The 15658-nt window shown below is 40.8% G+C and overlaps 1 protein-coding gene across 4 annotated transcripts in view; it reads right to left on the minus strand.

The window, feature by feature from the left end:
- furina (furin (paired basic amino acid cleaving enzyme) a) overlaps positions 1 to 15658 on the minus strand; it is a 77618-nt gene that overhangs the window by 38914 nt on the left and 23046 nt on the right. The window lies entirely within an intron of this gene.

Here is a 15658-nt window from a genome sequence, read left to right on the forward strand (position 1 = left end):
AATTAATTTATTTTATTGAGACCAAAGCAGTGTTAACCACAGTACCCTAATTCGACATCAAATGTCCAAAAGCAGCAATGAAGGTGCTGAAGCCCTGTGTATAACTTCTTATTTTTGGACCTCTTCTTTGTTTTTCTCTGTAGCAAGCTTCTACACAGGTGACATAATTCCATTTTCTGCTCATTTCTAATAACCCCTCCATCTCCTGGTGCTACCAGACTGACTAACATATTCCCCTGTAGGAAAGCATATATACGACCAACAATTCTCTGTGCTCGGCCCAGTTATTACCACTGTGTAATCAAGCTCCTTAATATTGAGCAGTGAAACGCTTTACTTAAGAGAATATGTTGTCTGAGCAAAGAAAAGCTCTCCACATCAGAGGAGAGGAGGAAGACAACTGTGCTGAAACAAATACTCAATTAACTGATTGGCAAAGAATCAGTTTTGATAAGCCATTAAGAATTTAAATAATTTATCAAGTAAAAAGACACTGTCTGCTTTTCTCCCATTATAAATCATAGTAAACTTAAATTATTTGGGGGTTTTTAGATCAATTATTAATTAAAGGAAATATATAGATGAATTGATAGTGGGAGAAAAATGTTTAGCTGCAACTCTAAAGAGAACAGAGAACATGAGTGGTTGTTAGACAGGACAACTATACTACTAAGTCAGAGAGAATATTTTTACTCTCAGAAATTAAATACTGTGTTCATGAAGGTGCTCAGGTGGTACTAACAGCTCCATATGCTTTGAACTATTAACTAATGATTTTGCTAAAGCAAAAATGGGGAAATGTGATGAGACTCATTTACACATGTCGTGAACATATGAAGATGTGGTGTAAAAAAAGGGGAAAAAATTCTGCACTTTTTTGTCATCAGACAGGGATGCTTTGTGTCCCAGCAGAGGCTGGTGTAGATCTAAGGTACTGCGGCGTGTACTGCAACATTCCTTTACTCCCAAAGAGGCACGGATCAGTCCCCAACCTCCCCTGCTCCCATTTAATCACAGTAAACAGGCCGTTTCCAGCCAGGCTGACACAAAAGCCCCGTGAACACAAAGCCAGGCCACAATAGGGAGGCGATAACCAAGAGTCAAGACACACTTTACAGTGATATTCAGCTCAGATGAGGAACCACCACTATAAGTCTGTGTGTGTGTGTGTGTGTGTGTGTGTGTGTGTGTCAGTCAGTGAATGCATGTGTAAAACAATTAAAGAACAAGACTGAGGAGAAAATGCAGGTTACAAAAGGGAATAAAACACTGACATCCAAAGGCATTAGCTAAGCCGACGGTCCCTTTTCTGAAGGAGGGAAGAATAAGAGCAGGTAGTGGGTCTATTGTGTTAGCCCAGATAAGAGCCTGGGAGGTGGGACACTGATCAAAGACATGGGTGGAGAATGGCAGGGTCCATTAAGAAACTCTAAAGATGCTTAAAAAGCATCCATTCATCCATTCAGCCAGTGTTTTCAAAGGTAACTTATCACAGCTTAAAACAATAACAGCTACTGGTGATGCATCTTGCGTTCCAGGTGCCATTTTATTGATGTGATGTATTTTCTATTGGACCCCCAGGTAAGGATATTTCCAAGGCAACAAGAAAGTGATTTTTTTAATAGAGAAAGTTTTGGTTTAAGAAAATTAGAGTTAAAGTTTCTAAAGTCACCATTCTGTGAGAATTTATATTATGAAACTCATTGTGTATGTCCAATAGAAGAGGCAGCAACAGAACGTACAGCAGCCACAACACATACTGTTTTTTTAACCAATGCCACTTTTTTTGTCCACTGGGAAACTACTTTCTCTCTCTGTGAATGCTAATTACTGTCTTTACCTTCAAGAATAGCTGTCTGATAAGCATGGCAAGTTCACAGCCATCTGGAGGTTGTTAGAAGTAACACTGGGTTAATGGGAGATCACTATCTGGTGGGAAAATTTGGGTGTAATACTTAGAAAGTCAACTAACTTCTACACTAACTTCTACACATCTACAGGTCTCTTTGAGATAATAACATGTCATTAGTTTTTAGAATAAACAGAAATTTGCATGGTCACCTGCAACAATTACACCAGTCAAAACAGAGCAACTTCAGACTGGGGAGAAATTTGTTCTGAGACGGTCAAAAGACGTGTATATATAGGTATACACATTCAGGGAAAAAGGTCACCGCACATTAAAAACAGCTCAACTGTTTCAAACATATGCACACGGGCAAACACGTGCTCCCCTCACTCAACAAAGTGAAGCCTAATCTAGTGCTGTTAAATGTCTGCTCTGCAGCTCAATCATCACCTGGCAATCAGCAACAACAGTTAAGAGTGCATGTCTTCAACCATGTAATCTCAGGAGCACTTTGTTTCTGTGGGGTGAAACTTTTTTCCACTAGGGGAAAAGAAAGGCCATTTACGACAAAGACGTTTAAAAGGGGAAAAATGATGTGGAAACAGACGGGATCGGGACTCCTGAGTGACCATTACTGATGCGATAAGCTGGGCACTGATAGAGCAGAACAAGCTTAACTGGTGCTCTCCGAGTAGCCCATTACCGAAGTGAGGCATTAATCCATCAACCTCATTAAAATGCACGGTAACAGACAGTGGAAAATTACTGTCTGCTGGTTTTGTTTGCATGTTTGCTCCCACCCTGCCTGCCAAATTTACCTTGTGGGAAAAGCACTTATCAAAGAGGTCTGGTTTCTCATCTCCAGTGACTGTTGACACAATTATGTTTTACATAGAGCCAAACAATGTCTGGAGACAAATTGTGAAAGAGGTTTGGGGGCTACAATAACATGATGCAACTGTTTTCAAGAACTTCAAGGAGGAAACCTGCGGATTTTGGAAATTTGGCCATTACTGCACATGCATCGATCATGATAAATTTCCTTTCAGTTTTGACGTTTAACTGCATTTGATTCAGGGGCATCGGGATGTGGAGGGTTGAGGGGGGTTGGCAGGTTGAAATAAATCGAGAAAATTAGACTTTTGCAGGGACAAGCGATGTAGCCTCCTAAAATAGTTCAGCAACTTGTTTATATAATGAGGCTAGAGTCTAATTACTCACTGTGGTGAGCGGGTAGAGCAGGGGCACAGACCGCCACAGAGGCAGCTGGACATAACCAGCAGTTCCTTTTAAAGCAGGGCAGAGCAGACTCAGCTGCCCTACACACCTGAAAATGGGTTTGCACAGCTGGTGTTCCTTTCTGCCAAACTACACTTAGTCATTACATCTTCTCTCCTCATTGTTCCCCCCCTTCATTATTTGTCCTACAGCAGTCATTCTGTCTCTCCTTACTCATTAACCTTCACTTTTATTTGGCATCTATTTATGTACGCACTTTATATAAACATAAGCTCGACAGTTTTGGTAGCCTTTACAGAGCAGAAAGAAACACAGATATAGGTGAGGTGGTTGCTAGTATGCAGAAAATTTCTCCAAATACAACTAAAGCATTTAGGAATAAACTATTAAGTTTATGAAGCCTTATAAGGCAACCTCAAGCTACCTTATTTATCAACATGCAGTCCATTCCCAACAAGCTACTGGCTAAATTCCTCCACTGTGTTTATACAGTAAACACAGATTATGGCTCTTGGCACAGTGCAGCGTTTACCTCGATTGTTCGGAAGAAGTTAGATTAGTCCATTTACTGGTGTTGACAAAAAAAAGTGGATTAAATAGGATGGTGAAATATGGGATATTTGAACAGGGAGGACAGCCAAGTAAATGCCCCAAAGACTTTAATATCTACAGTGGCTTCAGAAAGTATTCAGCCTACTTCACTTTTTGCACACTATAATCTGTTGTAATTTACTTTTAAAATGGATAAAATTAAGTCAGATCTAGACACATCTGAAAGATAATTAAGGACAATTAAAGCAAAAAGGATGCACCACATTTTGATTTTTTTTAATTATTTTCAAGATTTTCTAAAAACATGCATTCACTTTGTCGTTATTGAGTGTAGGTTGATGGGCAAAAACATCTACAAGACAATGAGACAATGTGATTAGAGTCATCACTGTTCAGCTGATGCCTCGTATCTGACTGAAGGTTACAGTGTACAAAAGCCATGACTTTCTCCTCTGGGGCTTATCAGGTATCATGCAATCACCATGTCTCTATTGTCAGACAATAAAGACATCCTGAACTTTTAAATGCATCATCTCTTTGCACAGTGCCCTCACTGCCTATGTGATAACTAATCCTTCATTTTGTCCCTTATTTCACAACAGTGGATCTCCCTGAGTATGAACTCCTGCGCCATCTTGTTGATCTGGACAGCAAACAAATTCTCCTGCTTTCATCAGATTACTTTGTACCCTGTGCTCTGCTGTTTGCAGATGATTAGCTCTCCCACTTCTGCGGCCTTTGCCATCAGTCTCCTGGTCCCAATTTCCACACCATTGTGGCTCCCCAAAGAAATAACCCCCTCCCCCCCGGGTCAAGACTGCAGAGTCGCAAAGCATGGGGACCTTTATCTTGAGGCAAAACCCTTCACTTCCACTTCTCCCTCTTCTCCTTGCACTTGACCTTGCTCTTGTCTCGCATTAGGAAAAAGCTGTTTTTATTTGCTTGACTTTTGCATCTTCACTTTTTCATGACTAATGAAGAATCATTTTTAAACTCCACTTTCCCTCATTGGCCCTTGACAGTTTTGAAACTTGTAGGCATCATTGTCCTGAAAACACAGAGGCCCTTTTCCACTGCTGGAACTTAACAACCCGTGACCTAAGGTGTAGCCATTGTGACTGATTCTGCTTTTGTTTCCACTGTTGTTTCCCTCTGCTTTGCGATCCAGTTCCTGAACCAAGATTTCAGCACTGTTCAGGATCTGAGTTCCAGGTACTCTGCAGGGGGAGGGTGGGGACCAAAATTAATAACACAGGACATGCATTAGACAGTGAGGAAGTCTGCTTTTACACACAGGCAATATTCTGAGATATCGCCTGTATTCACAGTCACTGAGGTCCCACAGTGGAAGAGCACTAAGTGAATGGTGGTGGTATTGTGATGGTGGAGCGTGTTGTGAGGTGGGGTGAAGGTTACACATCTTTGCAGTACTGTTACACTATCAGTCATATTTGATTAAACTTGTTTTTCACTGCTGGTGAAATCGTGCCTGCATAATTCCGGAGAAGCATGATTGTTTACTTGTTGGCAGCACTGGCATAGATTTAATGTTGACAGACAGACATACTGTGATGTGATGCAATGCTGGAAATATCCATGACATTTTTACTACTTATTAACTTTTAAATACACAGTAAATATCAATGTTGCAGCAAGACCGCAATTAATACTAAATACGCTGAAACAGTTCAATTAAATACTGATTTTCGCCTCTTATATTCATGACAAACATTCATCCCATCCCAATGTAATTGTAATAGAAAATACATTCTAATTACTATTAAATCTATACAAACAAACAGCTTATTGCATGCTCCATCCCCCTGGGATTAGTAAATGAGGGGGGCAACAACTCATCCACTGCAGCACACCTCGAAGTTACAGAGTGGATGAGCATGTAAAAAAGTTTACAGTGTCATGGCAGAACTGCTGCAGGGCTGCTAGCTCACGGGTCGATGAGAGCTGTCCTCAGATGACTAACCCTTCACAGTGAGGCCTTTATGGTGCTGTGAGGGTAAAGTCAGATAAGCACAAGGCAGCAGCACGCATATGCAGGTGGGATGGCTTTACACCAGGCTGTATAGAGTTCGAATAGACTATCATAATAAATTATAGAAAAATCAATACATTTGAGAAGTAGACAGGGAACCACCCGGTGCTCTGTTGTTTCCCACTGTTCAAGAAAACAACATGGGCAGTGACCTGATAAGCTAAGTCATGGATATGCTCTTGGATATTTCCCCTGAAGCTGTTTTCTCCTCATCCATGTTTGATAAAAGAGAAAAAAAAATGTACTGACATGACAAAAGGATGACCCTGTGGTCTAATAGTGAATACGCTTATTCCCCCGCTGGGGCCCGAACTGACTGACTGTGTGAGATGTGAACTTTGAAGACTGAGGATGGAGACATCATCTCCAAAAAATCAGTTGGTCCTGAGCAGAGCTACAACCAGCAGGTGCTGCATTGAAAGGGCTTCCGACCGAGTTGCCATGACCTCCGTCTGAGAAGTGTTTTTGAAAATAACCTCTCAGGGCAGAGACGTGCTCCTTTAGACAAGAGACCACTGTTATCAGTGGGAGCTCTTCAGTATTTTGAAATAAAATCAGTTTACTCACCTCGATCTCTAGCAGTGTTTCGAAGGTAAAAGTCTGGTATCATAAAGTTTGAGTCTGATCTTCGGTATGATTTGCAAAAGAGTAAATAAGGTTCAGTAACTTTGTTTCAGCACAACAGCTAAATATCTCATTAATGGTACAATACACTTGTAGACTGATGGGTTTGAATTGTTTCTATGGACTGTGGCCCTAAATCATTTGAAGTATCATTTACATGTCTTCAGACTAAGTAGCCATCAGTTTAGGTGCCCTTGTTCCATTCACTGTAGTTGACACCACGTCCACTCAAGGGAGAAGAATCAATTCCTCAGCTATAATTTGCAAGTTGGTGGAGGTCCAGTAAGACAGGTGACTTTGTAAAAGGCTAATTGGGTTTTAACTGTCACTGATGAGAATCAGCGTGCTGGTTTTAATATTCATTGTGTTTCTTCTGTAAAAGAAGAAAATCAAGTCAACTGTGGAATCTAGAAAGACGTGTTCTTCCTGAATCTAGAAACTTCCTGAATCTAGAAACTCGGCTGCTGAAGGTTTTCATGTCCAACAGACAGCCATCTTCACTAGTAACAGAAAAGATAAAGGATGGAGCAAAATATGAATCATCCACAGTACCTGATTCAGTGGCTTTTTATATTCACCCTGTCGAAAATACAGTATATCTGTCCTCATGCCACAGCCCACCTTTCTCTGTGTATTATTTCATTTCATTTCATTCTGACTGCAGTGGCAGTACTGTAGCACTGTTCATTACTCTTCCATAACATTTTATTGTCATTAATATTTAAAACAGTTTAATTTATTTTTCTGTGATCACCTCCCAGGTTGCTGCAGTGCCTCTCTCATTACACTAATCCAACACAAGGTCCTTCAGTAGCAAAGTCTTCAGGCAGAACCTGCTCAGAAAATGAAAATTCCTCCTCTGGTCTTCAAGAGGGAGCTGATGCATTAAACCTTCCAACAATGAGGATATATTTCTGCTCCAACTGGACAAATGAACAATGTATGTACCTTTGTGTGTAACTAGTGTCACAATAAACTAACTATGAGTGTGGTCAAATGTTATTCTTCCTGCTGGAGTGGAGAATGTAGAGATATTCTGGGGTCAGGTTAGTTATGGGCGTAGATATATAGAAACACACTATATACAGCAAAATTTTCATCAGCAACTCTATGTATTTTTCATACTGTCTGCTTTTACAGACTTCATTAAATCCATTTTCATGGATTTCATGGATTTTTAGGCAAACTATTTATTTCTACAATGTAGTCTGTTAACTCTGCAAGGTCATTAGATTCTTATACAGTGCTACAGAATAAACTCTTCACAGATGCTTTCTTATTGTCTGTGCTATACAGTATGAGCACTTACAACACATCTCACCCTTCAAAGACTACAAAGAGCCCCAGCCATACTTATGCAATGACTCGCTGTGGCCTAGTTTACAAGAAATACCCCCATCTTTAAGTTAAGGGGGGTTTTTGGCAGATCTGTTGAGATTTTCAGATGTCTTTCATTAAATGAAGAAAAAAAAAACAGAATTCCTGATGTATGGAGTTTCAAAGACAATCCATCATTAATGAGCCTAAAACCAAGAAAAACTTGGCCCAACAGTCTGCTGTGTGATCAGTGTCACAGAACTTCCAACACGATGAATCTCTAATAACAATTTGTCGGGTAAATCTGTTACGAGCCGGAAACAAATAACTTTTCATGATCAGTCTGCTGGAAATCAAAAGGTCGCCCCATTAGAGTCATATTAACAGCTGAAAGATAATCTCTCCACACACACACACACACACACACACACGTTGTCGACTCTCATGCAGTTGCCTTGATGAGCTCATCCTCATTAGTGGAGGAATTCGACTGCATCCATTGCTTGTTACGTAGTTTGTGAGTGTGTATATGTGTGTACGTGCGGTGAGGGTGGGAGGGGGGCTGAAGAGGAGAGGCTGCTAAACTGAGTTGGAGGAAATTGGAGAAGGACAGGGAGGAAGCAGGTTTTTATCACGAGGGAGGCGGTTTTGTCACTGGGAGTGCAAACTGTATGATTGGTTTTGACACTGTGAGGGAATAGTAAATCTAATCCAAGTTGAATCTGTAATAAACTGTGCAGTACAACTGACCAACATGTAGTTTAAAAGGGGGGAAAAGCTGCCCTTCAACATAAGTGATCCCACTGAGAATTGGCCAAACATGTTTACACAGTGTAATTATTTCTCTCTTCTTGCATTATTCTGCTTTCAAAAACTTCCCAATCCACCCTTTTAACAAACTGTGGATTTAAGAATATCTAGATTAACACAACCAACGTTCTGCTGAAGCCAAGACACTGCTGGCTTACAATAACTACCCCATAATTCTTTAAAGGAATCAGTCAACATTTTGGAAAACATGCACTTTCTTGCCAAGAGAGGATTGATACTACTCTCTTGTCTGTTTAGCTTTTAGCACTTAGTTTAGCACAAAGACTGTGAACAGGGAAACAGCCTGGCTCCATCTAAAGGTATCAAATCTCCTTATCAGCACCTCTAAAGTTCACTACTTAACATGTGATACCTAGGATGTTTAACCGATACACCTGAAGTAACATTTTGTGATTCTACAGGATACTATTCTACTATTTCTTATCCAGGTGGAATCACAGTGAACTACCCTTTTTACCAAAATGTGAAACTGTTGCTTTATGGTTTTAGAGTGTGTCAATTTGCTGTGAGGAAACTTCTGTTGTTATTTTCATGATAATGCTTAAATGGAAAAAAATCCTAGAAAAAGAAACTCCTAGAGAGCACACAGCATCACATGTATGTGTGAGAGGATCCAAGGATTGCATCTGCCTTCAAGTTATTTTTGCTGCATGTAGGACAAAGGATTTACCATGAACTCAGCAGCATTTCAACTCAGGTATTTTGCTTCTCAGAACTTAGGGCTCCCTGCCAGGAGAGACATGAAAGCCTGCTGCAAAATATCCTGGGTTTGACAGAATTAATGTGCACTGATGAATACGCATGAACAGTCACAGAATTCGAGCAGAGCCACAGATTATGGCAATGAATTAAAGGATCAGGCTGAAAATTTCAGTCTCATCACCTGATTTCTGTTTTTTTATCTTAAAAAAATGTTCGCTTGAGGTATTTCAAACACGGTGAAAGAGGCTTTTAAGGTCAGTTTAGGAGGTGTACACAGGAGTAATGTCCTTGGCACTGGTTTGACAAGTGAATCTGAAGCTTTTACTATAAAGTTAACAGTGCGTTTAAACTGGCAAAGAAGCACTTGGGCTGTAAACGCTGAGAGTGCAAGGACACACGTAACTGTGAAAGTCTTCATTTCAAATATAACATCTCATTAATAACCTGTTGCATTTTTCCCATCTTCCCTCTCTCTCTTTCTCACACACACACACACACACACACACACACACACACACTAAAGATGGTGCAAAAGGTGATTGCAAGTGGGACAGGAGCTAATAAGATTTAACTCTAGCGTCTAATTTTATCTCCCACTCTTTACTCCTAAGAGCACTGATAGGGTACTGCTGCTGGACAGAAATACCAAACAGGTTCTTCCAACTCCAGTGAAGGACCACTGGGACCATTTGAGGAAGCTGCACTCTCTTAATTTCCTAGCAGCTCAGCGTCTAAAGCATTGCCATCACTGTCCTCTCCCTCCACAGAGGACTGGCACCCACCACAGGTATCCAACCCCCTCTGCACTTGAGTTCAATGAACTGTCATGAGGGTCTCCCTAAGTGCACAGCAGCACCGTTTTGAGTGTGACTTTGAGAAAAATGTGAAGAGGACATAATGACTTTTCTTTTAATCAAACATGCCCTCAGAGAAGAAAACCTTTTGCAACCATTTTTGTAGCAGTTGTGATTTTACAGTATTTTCATTTGATATATTTTTGTCGGGTTAAAAGAAAAAAAAAAAGATCCATTTGACTGAATTTATTTGCATCTGTCAAGTTTGCACTTCCTGTGCACACTGAATTCCAAACAACTTCTTCACATTATTCCTGGTTTGGTTATTCCAGCGTGTCCTGCTGCACACCATTCGCATGAAATTGAGCCACAACCTCGTTCTACTGCTGCCAATGCCCGAGGCTACGCACATTACAGTGTGTGATCCCCTCCACTCGACAAAAAGCCTCCGATTCATTGTACTCCTCCTCTCTGGACTGTAGGTGAAGTGGGGTGAAAGAAAGACGGATCACAAAACAAGATCCACCGCACAGATGGAAGAGTGGGAGCCCTCCAACACTTTTGTTACTGTTGTTTGTTACTATTGTTTCCATGGAGATCAGTTAAAGCTAAGTTTTGACAATGTGGTATCTTGTAAGAGGGCAGGAGATGGTGATGAAGTATTTGATTTTAGGCACAAAAATCCGAACAATTTTACAGCCTGTTTTTCTGTTTTTCTAAGCTAGCAAACAATAAAATGGGTGATTTGTGCAAGAGATTATCCACAGGAATGTAAAACAAAATTTCTTACATCCTGTGTTCTTTTACAGTACCACTAGCCTTTTCAAAACATGACACCAACCACACATAACTGATGGAGTCCTGGTATGGCATGCATTGCACACCACAACATGGTGATGATTATGGGAAAACAGTTGAATTTGTCATTCTGGCTGAATGACTGTCTCATCAGTCTTTACTTATCTGTACTGCCATTATCTTGCCTGATGAAAGACTACAAGCTGAGTTTTTTTTTTTTTAAGGTTTTTTTTGTGTGTTTTTTTTTTTTTCAACATTATCGCAAAGCTGTTAATTTAGACAAAATCCCCTTACTGCTTCCTTAATGGACTTAATGGTGAATTTGATCCAGTAATGGCTACCTGGTGCCTTACAGGCCACTACACACTCACAGACACACACACACACACACACTCCTGGTCTGGCTTGAATCTGTTTTAACATCAATTTCACAGATAAACGTGCAGCAAAAGGCGAGAAATTGATGTTGCCAAAAATTGATCCTGTGACTGCTCACTCATAAAAGTGCTAAAACAAGCTACAACAAAAAAAGTTTTTAAATGAATATATTTTTCTACAATACTACTTCTTAATAACTACCTTTCCCTTATTGAGGGTAGTCTAAACAAGGTGACCGTCACAGAGACAGAGCATAAACGTATATATCACGGGCACACCCATTTTCCAGCTACCTGGTAGAAATTACATTCTTTAAGCTCTGCACCCACTTCCCACAAGTGAACAGCATCACAAACTGTGAACGGTACCAGGAAACAGCCACGGACCATTTCTGAAAAGCACTTTCGATATTTATCTTTTGAGAGAAACCAAAGGACATCCTGTAAGTACAGGATCATTTCCTTGAATATCTCAGTCATCTTTAAAGCAGGTATTACAGGCAAAGCATGTTATACCCAGGCTTAATGCAGAACATAATGAGCGACTGGATCTGATTAGGAATTTGTAGAATCTCTTTTTAGACAGTGACATACAAAGGAGGGATAATAATCACAGCTCAGACATAACTTCTCAGATGTGACTGAGAACACATTGTGGACTGGTTTATGCTTTCCCACATCCACTACATAGAGAAATAGTCAAGTGTAAGTGCCACTAGTAGTGCTATGGAGCAATACACAGTCCTGCCAATCGCCTCTCATTATTCCACTGATTGACAGGTGGCAGTTATGCAACAAAAAATGCAGCAATGCGTCAGCAAAGGCAGGGAGAAGAAGAAGACTGCCAGCAAGTAAACGCGAGTGTAAACGATGCAACTTTGTAAATGTTTTGTCAGGAAGTAAATGCATTCAAGACATCTGTAAGATCTCAAGGATAGACACATTGTATTTCTGTGAGCATGTAAAACAGATATTTAACTTGTTTACAGGAAAACTCCACAGGGCACCTCTGAGTTACCAAGAGCAAATTGGACGCAGTAGTGAAACAGATGAGTTAATAAAACATAAAGTGCAGTTCGTCCTTGCAGCTTGTATCAAGGCTGCTTGTGTGATATGCAGGTAATGCCCCGAGAATAATGAGCAAACATTAATCAGCATGGTACTCTGATTTACAGTGAGGCTGTGTGAAAATACTGTCAACAGCAATTAAGTAGAAATGAAATTTGTTGAAAACAGTCAGTCTATTTGTGTTTAACCAATTGGTCATCATGGTTTGTTTTACCCCTATCACTTCAGAAGAAGTCACCCGCACACTGGGTCCAGCTGCAGACGCCACTGCGGCCATAACACTTTGTTCCTCCTGAGCTGAAATTTATGTGTTCATTTATGTGGGTGAATGTCAATCAACAAAATTATTCATAATTTCCATTCCCTAGGTAGTATGAACAAATGAGCTCTTCCAACCAAATAATTCAGCAATCGGGCGAAGATATGTTGAATGCAGTTACAACACAGAATTATTCATAGTAGACAGCAGCACGGAGCAAAAACAGCTCGGGTCTCATCTACATTATGAGAATGAAAAGCAGTCACTGCCTTGTCAAGGAACATTAAACTCATGTGACATGGCTGCCTTTATTTCAGCTCCCTGTCAAATAAAAGCTGTGCTGTGTCTGGCATAAAAATAATAGCAATCAAGGCACTCATTCCAGAGAGTGGGGAGTGTATAGACATTAAGCAGTGTATTGCCTTGCATATTATATGTGATCCTGGCACAGAAAATATCACCATCAAGTCCTACATCAATACGGTTTAAGTAACATAACATGAGTGGAGAGAGCTGTGTGCGCAAGATGAATTACCAAAAGCAATTATGAACACAGTATCCATCTCGCTCAATTGACTAACTTCAATGTCAGACCACAAGCCCTCTGAAAATGTGAGCTAAGTGTGTACCTCTGAACTGAGCTATTTTCATACCATTTGTGGCTTGTTGGTGTGTATTTCAGTCTAACATACTTTGGAGCCGGTTGTTTAGGAGGAATTGATTTTCTCATGAAAGTGAGCACGGATAATGAATTTTTACAGCTTGGGAGAGGCTGTGAGCTTGACCCAATGTGATCAATTAAAATGTAGAGATGATCACTTTCTCAGTTGTTTTGCCAGACTCTGGACTGTAAATTATGGCACTGTTTGAGCTGTTTCGTACAGCTTCTTGTCACAGTGAGTCTTCCCAACCATCACCATCCTCAACTGGAAAGCTCTGGTAATTTTTTCCATCTTCTATGCTCATGTTCTTTTCCTCAGAAACCATATTCTGACTGTTATCTTACATGGAACAAATTCTGATGGACAAAAGAACTCAAAATAACAAAGTGAGAAAAGTCTCAAGGTGTTTGGCTCAGATCTAAATGGAGACACTGATAAAGACGGCCATTAAACAGCATGGCATGGCAGACACGTCTGTATAACTGGATGAGTCCTTGCTGAAACAGGATGTCTTCCACGTTGTTTGAGTGCACAGACACCGAGCTATTCTCTATCCTGACCTCCTCCTCAATCTCACTCACAGCGGGCGAGAGTGAAAACAATGGAGCCACACATAGCACAATGGCCGGGTGCTGGCAGTGACCTCAACAGCGTTCATCCGTCAGTTCATCCTGTGGGCATTTTACTTTTCCCAGCGGGGTTCGATTTAGGATCCAGACAGACTCAAATCAAAATCAAAATTCAACTGCTGGATGTAAACACAGTGATTGTGTGGCAGATGTGTCCGGTTCAGACAAGTGAAACGGAAGTTATCCAGATGTAATGAACAAATGTAAAATCAACCACTGTGAGGGGATTTACATAACACACAATAAGGCCTGATAATGTACAATACAAATGCATGTGTCTAGCATTGCAGACAGTGTGGGTGTGTGCAAACTGTGCTGGATTTTCAGCTCCATCACTCTCCTGCTAGCTTAACTGCACCTGTTAGGGTGGGATACTCATGTTGTTACATCCTTAAAAGGTTCATCAACTAAACGTCTGGTGTTTCAGTTCATGATAACAAAGCTGGCAGAGAATTTAACATTTTACAACCTAACTTGAATTTGAACATAAAATCAATCGATCAATCACATCTGGTGTAAAACTAATTCACAGAGGCTTGATACAGCACGAGGTTGCCATGGCCGCAAAACAGACACAACTGAGCGCACGTTTCGCCACAGTGAAACCTATAGGAACACACTCGCAATAAAACATAAATGAAGTGAAAAGTATGACGCGTCTCCTTCAAAATACAAATATTGTGATTTGTAGAATTGATTCTGAATACTAAATCATTCACTCAGCTGACTGCCCAGAACATGACACGTGGGGTCATTTGAATGTTGACACAACCTCATGTCCTCTTCTTTGTCCTTTTTATGTGCCCTGTTTCTTTATGTGTGTGTGTGTGTGTGTGAGTCCTGTGGTGCCATTTCAGGTCACACTAGACAGGAACATTCCTTTCTCTTCAAGAGTCCGGTCCAGTCTCTGTCCAGCTGACTGCCACAACTGCTGGATTCAGCTCTCTGGTTGCCCAAACCACACCGCTGCTGGGACAATGACAGGAAGACCGACCACAACCATTTCCTAGAGTCTGAAAACACTCTTCAACATGATTCTCACTCTTTCTGAGGATACTTCAACACGTTATTTATATGATTGTATGCTTTTAATTTGCTTTTGTTGGTTTGGTTTTTGTTTGAGATGGTGATAACACATATTTTTACACATAACCTTTTTTGGGAGGTCTCATGTTGTTAGCATAAAATAACTTTAGCGGAATGAAGACAGTACCAGTGAGTCACACATTAGTCTGTAGTTCCCTGTAATTTCTCTTTCAGTATGTAATTGTGACTGTGCAAAAACACAATGCATGTTTCCTGTAACCCAGCCATATCAGTCTCTGAGGAGTTGGGACGAGAAGGAAAATGGAGAACAGTCCCAAAATAGACGAACAAGCCGACCTGGTGCCAAAATAAGGATAATAAAGGGTTCCAGGCTGTGTTTTGTGCGTTGGGGGGAGAGGGAGAGAGGGGGAGAGAGAGGTTCTTTCATAAACAGCTAGTATTATAGGTCTGGAGAGCAGTAGGAGGCTTGCTGTTTTCTGTGGACTAAACACTGAACCCACTTGTTGGGAAAGCTCCCTCTGTGCTGAGCTCGGCACAGAAATCAGCTATTTCCAATGCACCATAATTGCAGTTCTCCTGGTTTACTTTGTGTATTAGAATGACAAGGAACTCAGGATTCTCAGGGAAACCTGGGAGCTGGAGTATCTCCGCTGTACCACAGCAGTGTGCGACTGAGCAGACTGAGGGGAAAACGAGGGCTGAAGTTGTCTGGACTGCTGCCCTGGGAATGAGAGCAAGTCACTGAGGCTCACCAACTATAGCCACCACAGTATCCTGTCCAAAACATTGGTAACATTCCCTGAACTGAAGCAGCCTCCAGAGAAACAGATCCAAACAGATGGACACTTCTCACAAAACAG

Source organism: Lates calcarifer, linkage group LG2 (assembly GCF_001640805.2).
Source record: "Lates calcarifer isolate ASB-BC8 linkage group LG2, TLL_Latcal_v3, whole genome shotgun sequence".
Lineage (NCBI taxonomy): Eukaryota > Metazoa > Chordata > Actinopteri > Centropomidae > Lates > Lates calcarifer.